Source organism: Macaca mulatta, chromosome 4, assembly GCF_049350105.2.
Source record: "Macaca mulatta isolate MMU2019108-1 chromosome 4, T2T-MMU8v2.0, whole genome shotgun sequence".
In the NCBI taxonomy this organism is placed as follows: domain Eukaryota; kingdom Metazoa; phylum Chordata; class Mammalia; order Primates; family Cercopithecidae; genus Macaca; species Macaca mulatta.
The window spans coordinates 153609455-153623875 of record NC_133409.1 but is presented as its reverse complement, the minus strand read 5'-3'; the positions used below and the strand labels follow the sequence as shown (position 1 = coordinate 153623875).

The 14421-nt window shown below is 43.6% G+C and overlaps 1 pseudogene across 1 annotated transcript; it reads right to left on the bottom strand.

Annotated features, from left to right (window-relative positions):
- Window positions 1-1790: 1790 nt before the first annotated feature.
- Window positions 1791-6941, bottom strand: LOC144340518 (keratin, type II cytoskeletal 8-like; annotated as a pseudogene). The gene is made up of 2 exons (XR_013416714.1): window positions 3119-6941; window positions 1791-3086 (listed from the first exon to the last, which is right to left on the bottom strand). The product of XR_013416714.1 is annotated as a keratin, type II cytoskeletal 8-like (transcript).
- Window positions 6942-14421: the final 7480 nt, after the last annotated feature.

Here is a 14421-nt window from a genome sequence, read left to right as displayed (position 1 = left end):
AGCATAATGTGAGGAGGTGGGGAGACCAGCCTACCCCCATGTCCACCATGACCCCCTTCCCCGCACTACCCTGTGTTTCTACCCAATTACCTTTCCTGTTCCAGAGACATTGGGGCTCGGATGTCTTTATCTCTGTCTCAACTTCATGGTGTACTGAGCTGCAACTTCCTGCTTCCCTATTAAAATTAGAATCTGAGTATAAATTTACTTCTTTAAATTATTGCCATTAGAGGTTGATGAGTTAATTAGAGGAGGAGATTACTAACATTTGAGAGACAAAATAAATGGAAGACCTGAGAACCTTCCAGAGTCTATGTTTCCTGTGCTGATCTGTTGCAGGACAGGAGAGTAGATGGGGCTGTGCCCCGTGGGTACTCAGGCCACTGTGAGCTTTATCTGGTCACTGCTCAGCCAGGTCATCTTTGTTGCTCTAGTGGCCTTGGTCCTACAGCAGAACCTTTTCCCAGCAGGACCTGCGATCTCAGGGACTCAAATGTTATTTAGGGCAGTCCCTGCACACAGAAGTCCTTGTGGTATCAAGAGACTGATTTTTCAGACCTGTCCAGCACTTGCCCTCCTTCCAGGGCTCTTTCCTGGATTGTACTTTCCATCTTTTCACCAGCCTTCTCATAGGAACCAGATTGTGACATTTGCAGAGAGGAGGGGTCCCATAATTTCTCATCATAGGTAAGTTTTTGTTGGAGCTCCTCTTCTGCTCACCTACTATTCTTCCTGCCCTGAGTTGTAGTAATCCTAGTGCTGGCTCCAATCCAAACTCATGGATTTGTAAAGCAGAGTCTTAATTTAGATTCATATGTAGTTGAAAAATTGGACTTATAAGCCTAAGATTATCTTTCCTGAAGAGAGAAATATGGTTGTGTGCTGCAGTGTGCAGGAGGGTTGGTGTGGGAGGAGGAATGAGGGGAGGGAGGGCACCCAAGCAGCACTGGTGACAAAAGCACCGGTGGCACTGATATCAGTGTGAGAGGATGTTGTGCTGTAGCTGCCACAAACAGCTGTAGCAGCCACAAAATAGCATTTGGCTCGAGGCTACATAAATAAAGACATTGCCTTTCGGATAGGGAGGTACTCTACGGTGAGCTTTCATTGAACTGACATTTGTTATCTGCTAGGTATATGGCTGTTTTGCATTTGGAAAACATCTTTAAACTAAAAACAGAAGAATTTCTGGCCTTGTGGCGCATATGTATAAGCAGAGTATGGAAGGCAAATTCTTGTGTTAGAAGGTGGCAAGTGCTGTGGAGTGAGTCATCCAGAGTGTGGGCTGTGGGAACAGGGAAGGTGGCTGTTATACTATGTAGTCAGCATGGGCTTTGTTGCAAATGTGACCTGCAAGGAAAGACTTTTTTTTTTCACAGTTGGCAGAGCTAACTGTGGCTTTAATTTGGCGGGGCGGGGGGGGGGGGGGGGGCGAGAAAAGAAAGAAAGGAAGAGAGAGAGAGAGAAAGAAAGAAAGGAAGGAAGGACGGACGGAAGGAAGGAAAGAAAGAAAGAAAGAAAGAAAGAAAGAAAGAAAGAAAGAAAGAAAGAAAGAAAGAAAGAAAGAAAGAAAGAAAGAAAGAAAGAAAGAAAAAAATTTACTTTGTAGCTGAATGCATATGCAAGTGGGAGTACCCCGGGCAGTAAACTCCTGCCATGGGTGGGCTGAGGGCAAGGACTGAACCTCAGGTGGGTCTCCTGTTCCCTATGCTCCCCTGCACAGCAGCCTCTCCTACAGGCCCTGGGGCAGTCATAGGAGGGGGCAGGCTGGGAGTGGCTGCTGTGGCCATTCACTTAGGCAGGACGTCCCAGGTCTTGGACACCAGCTTTCTATCCTGGGTCTCAATTTTCCTCATAACCACGACCCTGGAGGAGCTGGTGTGGCTGAAGGAGCTGGAGCCCCTGCCAGAGCCAAATCTGGAGCCCAGGCTGTAGCTGAGGCCAGGGCTTGTGAGGGCCCCATAGGCCAAGCTCAGCCTACCTGAGTAGCCACTGGTGGTCTTCGTGTGGATGCTCATGTTCCAGCCAGCTTTCCCTGCCCTGCAGCAGCTTCCTGTAGGTGATGATCTCGATGTCCAGGCCTGCTTGATGTTCATCAGCTCCTGGTACTCGCACAGCTGCTGCGCCATGTCCTGCTTCACCCACTGCTGGGTGGCCTCTAGCATAGACAGCTTGGCTTCCTTAATGGCCAGCTCCCGATGCTGCTCTGCATCCGTGATGGCGGCCTGCAGGGAGGCCCACTGGTTTTTGAGGCTGTCAGTCTCAGCCTGGAGCCAGCTGAGGTTCCAGGTCATCTCTGAGATCTCCGTCTTTGTGTAACATAAGTCGTCCAGTGCTTTCCAGCCAGCGCCTGCAGTTCTTTGTACTTGACCTGGTGCAGGCTCAGCCCCAGTCCAGCTTCGGTTGGTGATCTCTTCTTGCTGGGCCTCAACCTCAGCGATGATACTGTCCATGTCCAGGGAGTGACTGTTGTCCATGGACAGCACCACAGATGTGTCCGAGATCTGGGACTGCAGCTCCAGGATCTCCTGTTCATACAGCCGGCTGAGGAAGCTGATCTCGTCATTCAACCCTTCCAGGCGAGAGTCCTGCTTTACCTCATTCATGTTAGCTTCAGCCACATCCTTCTTGATGAGGACAAATTCGTTCTCCTTCTCTGTATTAATATTGATCTTATCTTTGTACTAGTTCTTGAAGTCTTCCACCAGTCCCTGTGTGTTGCCAAACTTCGCCTCCAGTTTCAGCTTCTCCTGGCCCATAGTGTGCAGCTGCTGCTGAATGTTGATGTAGCTGTCAATCATGCAGTCCATCTTCCTCTGAGCCATCTTCTGCTGCTTTAGGAGGCTCCACTTGGTCTCCAGTATTTTGTTCTATTGCTCCAGGAACTGTAACTTGTTGATGAAGGAGGCAAATTTGTTGTTGAGGGTCTTGATCTAGTCCTTCTCCTGGGTGCACATGGCCTGAATGTTGGGGTCCACCTCCAGCTTAAGGGGCCTCAGTAGGTTCTGGCTGACCATGATGGCTGTGATGCCCCCCATACCACAAGCCCCACCATAGCCTCCACCCAGACCCTTGCCATGCCCAAGCTATCCCAAAAGCTGCTGCCACTGCTGCTCACTTAGGAGAAGCTCAAGGAGCTGATATGGGCACCAGGCCCACTCGTGTAGGAGCAGCTGCTGAAAGCCTGGGGGCCAGATTGGAATACTTTGTAGGACTTCTGTGTCACCCTAATGGACATGGTGGGGGCAAGTGGGCTGAGCCAGACAGAGATTCAAGAAGGAGCAGAGAAGCTTCTTCTAGGTCTTGAAGAACAATTTGAAGGACATGAGGAGATACCTACGAGGATATCTAGGAAAGTTCTTTCCAGGCAGGGGAGCCTCCCGTGAAAATGCACTAGGGCAGGAAGGTATCTGTCTTTTGGGAAGTGAGAAGAGTCCAGACGGGCTGGACAGAGAGTGACTGAGATGAGGTCAGAGGTGTGGCCAGAGCAGGTAGGCCTGGAGAGTGTGGCCAGGGTTTTCACTTTTGCTCTGAGTGAGATGGTGAGTTTCAGTACAGTTTTGAAAAGTGGGACATGGTACGACTTACTCTTCAAAAGCTTCTCTCTGGCTGCCCTATTGAGAACAGAACTGAGAGGTGGGGGACAAGTGAGGCAGTAGAGAAAACAGTAGGAAAGGCATGTAGCATTTCAGGATAGAGACATCGGCTACCTTGACCTGGGTGTGACCAGTAAAAATAATGAGAAGTGATGGGATTCTGGATGCATCATAGCATTTGCTAATGGATTGTATCTGTGTTCTGAGAAAGAAGAATCAAAGACAGCCATGGTTTTAGACTATGAGAGTAGAAGGGTGGAGTTGCTGTCAGTGGAGATGGAGAGACTCTGGCAGGAGTATACAGGGGAGAGGGCATTTCAGGCATTCATTAGAAGAGATGTCTACAAGGAATGCAGGTGAGGAACCCAGATGGCTCTGCAGCTACAGCTTCATCATCAAATTACTCTCTTGCTTCCACACCCCTGATCCTCTGTATCTCAGAGCCAGAGCACCAATTATACACACACACACACACACACACACACACACTTTTAAGTTCTAGGTTACATGTGCACAACGTGCATGTTTGTTACATAGGTATACATGTGCCATGTTGGTTTGCTGCACCCATTAACTCATCATTACATTAGGTATTTCTCCTAATGCTATCCCTCCCCCAGCCTCCCTCCCCGCGACAGGCCCTGGTGTGTGATGTTCCCCTCCCTGTGTCCATGTGTTCTCATTGTTCAACTGCCACTTATGAATGAGGACATGTGGTGTTTGGTTTTCTGTCCTTGAGATATTTTGCTGAGAATGATGGTTTCCAGCTTCATCCATGTCCCTGCAAAGGACATGAACTCGTTTTCTATGGCTGCATAGTATTCCATGGTGTATACTTAGAGCACCAATTCTTTCCTGGGCTATCTGCACAGGTACGTGAAAGGGAAGTTATGATTTCCAATTTGTTATAATAAGTCACAGATTAATATTGTTCTTTCTTGGATAATATTGTTCTTTCTTGGATAATTAAGGGAATAATAAGATAATGGGTAACTAAAACACTTATTAAGAATACTACAATAATGAAAATATTTTGATTAATCTAAAAAAGGCAAGAAAAGAAAAATAATGGAGCAAATAAAGAGGTAATATTAGAAAACAGCAAATGACAAGGTGGACTTAAACCCAATCAGGACAACAAAGACATTAAAGATAATGGACTCAAGCACCCCAATTACAAGACAAATAGTGCAGAGGGGTAAAAATAAATAAATAAATAAATAAACAAACAAGCAAATAAATAAATAAATAACCATAGGCTATTTATAAGACATACTATCAGTGGAAGATACAGAAAAGTTGAAAGTAAAAGGATAGAAAAGAAATACCAGACAAACATTCATAAAAACCACATGGAGATGCCATTTAGAAAACTACAGGACGTGAATCTCCTGAGACATAGAGTACATGTAGACAGCTTATAACATATCTGTTTTCTTTTTTTCAGAGACAAGGTCTTGCTCAGTTGCTGAGACTGAAATGCAGTGGTGATCATAGCTGAGCTGACTGTAACCTCCAACTCCTGGAGAAGCAATTCTCCTTCTCAGCCCCCCAAGCAGCTAGGACTACAGGCACACACCACTACACCAGGCTATAACGTCCTTAATGTAGTTACTTAGTTGCTATGGTGTGATCCATGAAACAATATCATGCCATGTATTTGTCATGCAGTAGGTACACAACAAATACTAGCTGAATGAAGAAATAAAACCACCCAGTAATTCAAGCCACATTCACAATTATATTTTGCAGATGAAGAGCAATATCCTAGACAAGTAAAGTAAAATAAATTGAATTAGGTCATCCAGAACAGAATCAGGAACGCACACTCCATTCCCTGTACTCAAGAAATCAGAGCTCTACTGGGGTAATAGCAGGTATCATGCAGGTCAGATATGCTAATTACTAGAATTAGAATGGACACATTTCAAAATATACTAAAGAAAGGGTGTGGAAGGATTAACTGAATGCAGAGATAAAGGAAGAAAATTGATTTGTTTAAATGATGGATACGGCCGGGCGCGGTGGCTCACGCCTGTAATCCCAGCACTTTGGGAGGCCAAGGCGGGCGGATCACAAGGTCAGGAGATCGAGACCACGGTGAAACCCCGTCTCTACTAAAAATACAAAAAATTAGCCGGGCGCGGTTGTGGGCGCCTGTAGTCCCAGCTACTCGGGAGGCTGAGGCAGGAGAATGGCGTGAACCCGGGAGGCGGAGCTTGCAGTGAGCCGAGATCGCGCCACTGCACTCCAGCCTGGGCGACAGAGCGAGACTCCGTCTCAAAAAAAAAAAAAAAAAAAAAAAAAGATGGATACAATCTTTAAAGAAAAAACACTTTTTAAAAAAGAGAGGCCTTATTTGGACCAAAGCAGAGACAAGCTCAAGTGTCAGTTGGGAAAATGCCTAAGTGCAGCTTCCAGACCCAAGGGAGAACCAAAAATCCTGGGACATTTTTGGTTATCACATGGGGATTGATGGGAAGGGGTGAGTGGGGTGTGCCAGGAAACCGCCCACAATGCACAGGACAGGCCGCTCCACAAGGGAGTCTCTGTCCCAAACTGTTAATAGGGCTGCTGTTGAGAAACCCGCCAGAGGTAAGCGTAGTAACTGTCCACTTCACAGTTGAAGAAACTGAGGCACCCAGAGGGAAAGTGCCAGTGAGACCAGAGCTAGAGGTTGAAGCCAGGTCATCTGGCTGCAGGGTCCATGCTACCCCGGTTAAGTCAGGGACCCAGGAGATGACCAGAAACAAGCCCAACTGCATGGTGCTTGCATGGCCTGTTGGCACCACCTGGTGTTGGTACTGGGCCTATGACTTCATGAGGCTTGCGGGAGGCGGGGGCGGTGAAGAAAAATCAGGTTTGGGTAAGAAATCTTTGTATCCTCTCAGGGATACTCCTTCCTCAGGCTCTCCAGATTTCAAGCTATGACTTCGCTCAGAAAAAAAATAATATCCACATTGATTCTCCCTCCCACCTCGCTTTTCCCAGCCCTCACCAATCTCCTCCTGTGACTCTATCAACATCAGCAAGTCCCTCCAAGAAACAAAACATTTACTCCCTCCACCTGCAGCTCAGCGTTCTTCCCCTCCCAGCCCTGAGCAGGCAGCTCCTAACTGGAGAGCCCATCAGGAAGCCCTGGGGCTCGCAGGCCCAGCATCAAAACAAGTGGCTGCCACAGGTCTACACCTGACCTGACCCTAGAGAGCCCCATGCTGGAGGAGGCCTAGTGTCCCCTGACCCTCTGAACTCACCCAGGCCCATGACCTGCACTTGGGCCACCCTTCTCCTGCCTGGTCCATTAACCCCTGGAAACTCAGCTCCACCCCAGGGCCGCTGGGTGGTGAGACCACAAGGCCTTCCTACCCTGTTTCTAGCAGGGATTCCACCCAGGCCACTGCCCTGGCAGCCAACAGTGGATCTTTTTTTTTTTTTTTTTTTTGAGATGGAGTCTGGCTCTGTCGCCCAGGCTGGAGTGCAGTGGCCAGATCTCAGCTCACTGCAAGCTCCGCCTCCCGGGTTTACGCCATTCTCCTGCCTCAGCCTCCCGAGTAGCTGGGACTACAGGCGCCCGCCACCTCGCCCAACTAGTTTTTTTGTATTTTTTAGTAGAGACGGGGTTTCACCGTGTTCACCAGGATGGTCTCGATCTCCTGACCTCGTGATCTGCCCGTCTCGGCCTCCCAAAGTGCTGGGATTACAGGCTTGAGCCACTGCGCCCGGCCCCAACAGTGGATCTTATTCTCCATGTGGAGTAGGGCTTTTCCTGAGACCCTTCAGCCTGAGGCTGCCTCTGCCCCCCGCTTTGCACCCTGAGATCACCACTGCCACAGCCACATCTCCCACCAGACTCTCCCAGAGAGGCGGCCCCAAATCATTTGTGGAACTGGCTTTACCCTAATATCAAAGTAAGATAAAGACTCACAAGAAAAGAATACTACAGACCAGTATCACCAATGAACATAAATGCAAACATCCTTAACAAACATTGGCAAACTGAATACAATACCATATAAAAAGGATTACACTCTATGACCAATGGGATTCATCCCAGGAATATAAGGTCAGCTTAACATTTGGAAATCAATTAATGTAATGCACCATATTAATAGAATGAAGGACCAGAGCGATATAATTATCTCAATAGATGCAGAAGAAACAGTTGACAAAAATATTAACACCATTCATGTTCACAACTTTCAACAAAATAGGAATGGAGGGACGTTCCTCACTTGATAAAGGACATCTGTGAAAAACTCACAGCTAAAACAATGCATAATGATGAAAAACTGAATGCTTTCCTCCTAAGATGGGGATCAAAGAAAAGATATCCACTCTCATCACTTCTTTTTAACATTGTACTAGAGATTCTAGCCAATACAATATGGCAAAAAATGAAAAATAAAAAATTAAAGTCATTCAGATCAAAAAAGAAAACATAAAATTCTATTCACATGATCCTGCCTGTAGAATTCACATGCAGATAAAAGCTTGTAGCACTAAGAAAAGAGTTCAGAAGAACCCATAGGATGTAAAACCAGTATCCAAAAATCAATTCTGTTTCTCTATACCAGCAATGAAAATCTAGAATTTCTTTTCACAGTAGTTATAAAAATCATGAAATAGGAATAAATTTAGGAAGATAGCAGTGTTTGTACACTGAAAAATACAAAACATTACTGAGAGAAATGAATGGTCTAAATACATGGAGAGATGTGGGTTGGAAAGCTCAATAATATTGTCAAAATGGCAATTCCCCACAAATCAATCTATGGATTCAACACAATCTCTATCAAAATCCCAGCAGGCATTTTATAGAAATTGACAAAATAATTCTAAAATGCTTATGAAAATGCAAAAGATGCAGAAGAGCCAACATAAATTTGAAAAATAAAATTGGAATATAACATAAAACTATAATAATCCAGATAGTATAGAACTGAGAGACATAGAGATAAATGAACAGAAGTGAGAATCTAGAAAGACATTCTTACACTTTTTTCAACTGACATCCAACAAAGTTGCCTAGGTAATTCAATGGGAAAATAATAGTCTTTTAAATAAATGGTTTAGACACAACTGGACAACTAAATGTAAAAAGAGATGGCAGTGTTCAGTGGTTTGTGCCTATAATCTCAGTGGTTTAGGAGACTGAGGCAAGAAAATCACTTAAGCCCAAGAGTTGAAGCTGTAGTTAGCTCTGATCAGGTGCACAAAATGATACAAGAAACAAAAAGAAGTGGATTTAGACATCTCATATCATATAAAATATCAACTCAAATTAAAGAGCTAAAATATATGAGTTTAAACTGTGAAATTTCTACAAGAAAATATAGGAGAAAATTGTTTTTACTTTGGGTGATTAGGCAAAAGATTCTTAAGTAACATACCACAAGCATGATCTACAAATGAAAAAAGAAAAGATAAATTGGGCTTAGTTAAAATTTGAAACTTTAGTGCTCCAAAAGACACCATTAAGAAAATGAGAACACAAGTCATAGACTGGGAGAAAATATTTCACAATTCATCACAAATCACATTTTTGATGAAGAACTTGTATCTAGAATATGTGACAAGTTCTTAACCTTGATATAAAAAGATGAATATCTCAACTAAAAATGAGCAAAACACAAATATGCTCAACCGACTTTCACAAAAGCACAAAAACAATTCAATGAAGGAAGGAGAACTTTCCCAACAAATGGTGCTGGAGCAACTGGACAACCACAATGGAAAAATTAAAAAACAACCTGGCCCAAATCTCACACCTTATACAAAGAATAACTCAAAACGGATCATGGGCTTCAATGTAAAACATACATTTTGCCGGGCGTGGTGGCTCAAGCCTGTAATCCCAGCACTTTGGGAGGCCAAGACGGGCGGATCACGACGTCAGGAGTTCGAGACCATCCTGGCTAACACGGTGAAACCCCGTCTCTACTAAAAAATACAAAAAACTAGCCGGGCGAGGTGGTAGGCGCCTGTAGTCCCAGCTACTCGGGAGGCTGAGGCAGGAGAATGGCGTAAAAACCCGGGAGGCGGAGCTTGCAATGAGCTGAGATCCGGCCACTGCACTCCAGCCTGGGCGACACAGCGAGACTCCGTCTCAAAAAAAAAAAAAAAAAAAAAAAAAAAAAACACATACATTTAAAACATTGAGCCAGGCGTGGTGTCACAAGCCTGTAGTCTCAGCTACTTCTGAGACTGAGATGGGGGGCATCCCTTGAGCCCAGGAGTTCAAGGCCAGTCTGGGTGAGATATTTTCTCTAAAATAAATAATAAATTAATTAATTAAAATTAAAAAATTATAAACCTGTTAAGAAAAAATCATCAGAACTAGAACTGGACAAAGAAGTCTTAGACGTAACACCAAAGGTATGATCCATAAAAGAATAAGTTAATAAATAGGCTCTTATCAAAATTAAAAATTGTTGCTCTGTGCGAGACCTATAAAGAGCATAAAAAGACAAGCTGCAGCACGAGAGGAGATATTTGCAAACAACAAATTCTGTAAAGTCTTGCACTCAGAATATACAAAGAAATTTAAAAACTCAACAGTAAAAATGAAATCTAAATACAAAATAAGCAATGAGCAAGACATGAACAGACGTTTGTCTGAAAAGGATAAACACAAGGCTAAGAAGCCCATGAAACGATGCTCAACATCATTAGTCATTAAGGAAACACAGATTAAAATCACAATGAGATATCACTATACACCTGTAAGAATGGCTGAAATACAAAATAAAGTTAACATAAGATGCCGGCAAGGTTGCAAAGGAACTGGACCACTCAAATATTTCTGGCAGGAATGTGAAATGGTACAGCCACTCTGGAAATGAACATGAAATTACCATATGACCAGCAATTGCCCTTCTGGGTGCTTATCCCAAACAAGGAAAAACTTTATGTTCACAGCAAAACCTGTACAAAAATATTCATAGCAGCTTTATTCATTATAGTTCCAAACTGGAAATAATGCAAATGTCTTTCAGTGGGTGAATGAAAAGATCTGCTGGTCGAACTCATAACTCAGTCACACAAGTGTCCTTCCTCAAGATTACCATCGTGCAATAAGTGTTTTATGCATACTTCCCATTTTCTCACAAAGAATACTAAAAAAGTATGTAGTCAAGGATCAAAATTCAGTGAAAGTAGAACTTTTCCTGCTCCATCAAAGATATCCTTAAGTGAGAATGCAGTCTGGTGCCACTGCCTTGGTTTGGCTGAAGTGCTGGGTATGTTACCTATTTTGTCATTTGCAGCATTAATGAAAAAGTCAACATAATGAAATAGGCAGATGGCATCTTGGTATTACTGTGAAAACAGGTTTCTCTCCTGGACTCTCTGAAGGCAGCTTAGGGGACCACACTTTGAGAATCACAAAGGTCAATTATGTTCTCTGCTGGGACACAACCCCTAACCTATTCAGATTCAGCTGTCTTTCTCTCTCTCTCTCTCTCTCCCTCATTGTTCCAACTTATATAAATTTTCAGATGTACAGAAAAGCTGAAAGAATAGTGCAATAAAATTCGACAGTTATCATTGTGCATATTTGCTTATTATCTCGTTATATACATGGAAGTAGGATGTGGAATGGTGGACAATCGACTCGGAAGGGTAGAGGTGGTTGCAGGGAGTGTATGAGGATTGCATGGTGGGTACAGTGTGCCCAGCACATCACTTCAGTGATGGATGCACCGAAGGCCCTGACTTTACTGCAACACAATATATCAATGTGGCAGAACTGCACTTGTGCCTCATGAACACACACACATTTTTAAAATAAGAAAAATGTATCTTTTTATAGATACAGGTAGATGTGTTTGTATAGCATGTATGTAAGTGTGTGTGTGTGTAGAGACAGAGTGAATAGAGATTAATATTTTTTATGTTAAAAAGATATACGTATATTTAGAATTAGGCAGCTGGACTCAGTTTAGATTATCCCAATTTTGTTGGCAACAACCAGGAGCCAGACGAACATATGCCTTCTTCTCTCCATCAGGCTGAATCAGGGTGTTGACCTTGGCCACATCAATGTCACGAGCTTCTTCACAGTCTGTTGGATCTGGTGCTTGTTGGCTTTAACATCCACAGTGAACACAAGTGTGTTGTTGTCTTCTATCTTCTTCATGGCGGACTCAGTGGGCAGCGGAAACTTGATGATAGTGTGGTGGTTAAGCTTATTTCTCCTGGGGGTACTCTTCCAAGGATATTTCGGCTGCCTCCAGAGTCCCGGTGTCTTGGGCTGCTGGAAGGTGGGTGATGTGTGGATCTTCTTTTTTTTTGTGGCTGTGGACATCTGCCTTCTTGGCCTTTCAAAGCCTTTGCTTTGGCTTCGGCTTTAGGAGGGGCAGGAGCTTCCTTCTTGGTTTTTGGCGCCATCTTATGAAAAGGGTCCAGATAAGATTTTTGCTGAGTCATTCTAAAGTAACTTGCAAGACCCGTGATACTAGACCACTAAATACTTCATCGCGCACCTCCTAAGAGTAAGAACCAACATTATCATACCAAAGAAAATAAATAATTCCATAATATTATTTGAAGTCCTTTTATGTTCAAATATCTCCACTTTTTTCAGTACATTTTTGATCCTATTTTTTATAACTTGCTCTCTTAAAATGTCCACTCGCTGCCTTTGGTTATGTTTCTTGAATTACCTATAATCTATAACAATCAACCCATCTTTTTTCTTTTAGAATGGCATTACCTGTTTCAGAGATGATGCCAAATACCTGTGGAATCTTCTCCACACTGGATTTATCATATTATTTCCCCTGATGCCTTTTACTTTTTTCCTCTATCTGCTGTGCCTCCTAAGGACCTATGTAGATCTGGGTTAAACAATTGGCAGCAATGTTTACAGGAGGAGCTGTGACCACACATTCATCATCAGGAGGCACACAAAGTCTAGGGTTACCAGGACTCTTTCTGACCCCATACAGCCAAATTTATCCTGACTTTCCAGAGATGCAGAACCATGGGCTGGGCGTTTAGTGGGTATGAGTGTGATATTCTGGCAATAGGAGGTTCTGCGACTCTCCCCATTCCTCATGAGCTTTAGTTCCCCATACCTTGAGGTTCTGAGCTCCAGACCTGCAACCATCAGACTAGGCCCCTCCAAGCCTAGACTCTCTTCCTCTCTTCCTCAGCTCCATTCTGCTTTGTATCTACTTCCTGATCAATTTCCCTCTACAGGCCCAGCTCTTGCGTGTCTCTACCTCTCAAATGAGTATTCTCACCCAGGAGCAATTTTCCCACCAGAGGACATGAGCTATATCTGGAAAAATTTTTTGTTGCCATGACTGGAGTGAGGAGGAGGTGCCACCAGCATCTTGTGGGGAATGACCAGGGATGCTTAACATCCTGCAGTGTACAAGTCAGCCCAATCACCCATATAACAGATAATTATCCAGCCCCAATATCAAGAATGCCAAGGATGAAGAGGCCTGCCAGGACTTTCTCTTCCTTAAGTACAAACTTCCTTGAACTGAGGGACACCCTGAAGGAAAAGTATGGTCCCACCCCAGTGATCTCTCCCTTCCTTGGAGCTCTATCTGTATGCCTGTAGTGCTTATGCCCTTAACCTGGGGTCCAGGAACCCACCTTCCCATGAGACTGCATGCAGAAGTGATGATATGTGCACACATGACTTCATTACAGGGCATTGGATATTGATATTCATCAGGTCAGTTGGGGCCCAAGACACCACTCTTCTGCCAACAGGCCACAATCCTCTACATTAGGCAGAGGGTAAAGATTGAGGGAGGCCCTAACTTGAAACCTTCTACCACTGCTAGTGAAGTGCTGAAAAGAAGTACAACGTCATTTGCCCCTGTAGGAAACACAAAGGAAAGCAGAGTGTCCACGAATGTCAAATTCCATCAAAGAAATAACATTTTGACAAAACATGTAAGTCACCTTTCTAAGACCCAGACAGCAGCTCAAAATAAAAAGCATGAAACCCCCCAAATCTTAGCCCAGGTGAAATTATTGAAGCTGCAGTAAGGCCTTGTGGGACCTGCAGTTAGAGAGAAGGGATAACTCAATTTGGGACTGCAGCAGAAACCCCTACATCGTGGGGTTCCCAGAAGGTACCCTCTCCCTTCAGGGACACATTATGAGGCCATTTCTAGGTAAAAAGGTAGAATCTTCTTAGATTCCTGAGGTTTATTGTACACTTACTGCTTATTCTTTGACTTTACAGAAGCCAGCTTCAGTTTGAGCATCTTGCAATTAAATTTTTTTTCTTTTTTTTTTTTTTAGCTCTAAGTGGAGAATTGGAACTTGTTTCTGAAGAAAACCAGGGACTTGTTATGTGAGCAAGCACCCTCCCTGTGGCTCCCTTATACAATAAACATAAGCCATTGTGAGCCAGCAAAATTTATAGCAAAGAAAGCAGTAAACCCTCCATTTCAGCATGTTTCAGCTTGTCTAGTGATGTTCTAGTCTTGCCTCACTCTTAACATTTTAAAATTTATAATTTTATTTGATTTTGATTTCATAAGAATTCATATGTATTCATTTCTTTTGGGTTTGTTACCAAAAGCCTTCTCCAATCAACTGTGGAGTAAAGACAAGTAAATAAATGCATGGCGTTCACATGTATTAGTGCTCACTGCATCTTACAAGTATGTCAGCCCCACTTCAGCTGATGGTACCAGGAAACCTTAATATCCACATACAAAATAATGATGTTGGACAAAATTCGTAGCATCACCTTACACCATATTCAAAAATTAATGCAATTAACTCAGAATGGTTCAAGGAACTCAACTTAGGAGTTAAACCTATAAATCTTTTAGAAGAAAACATTGAAAAA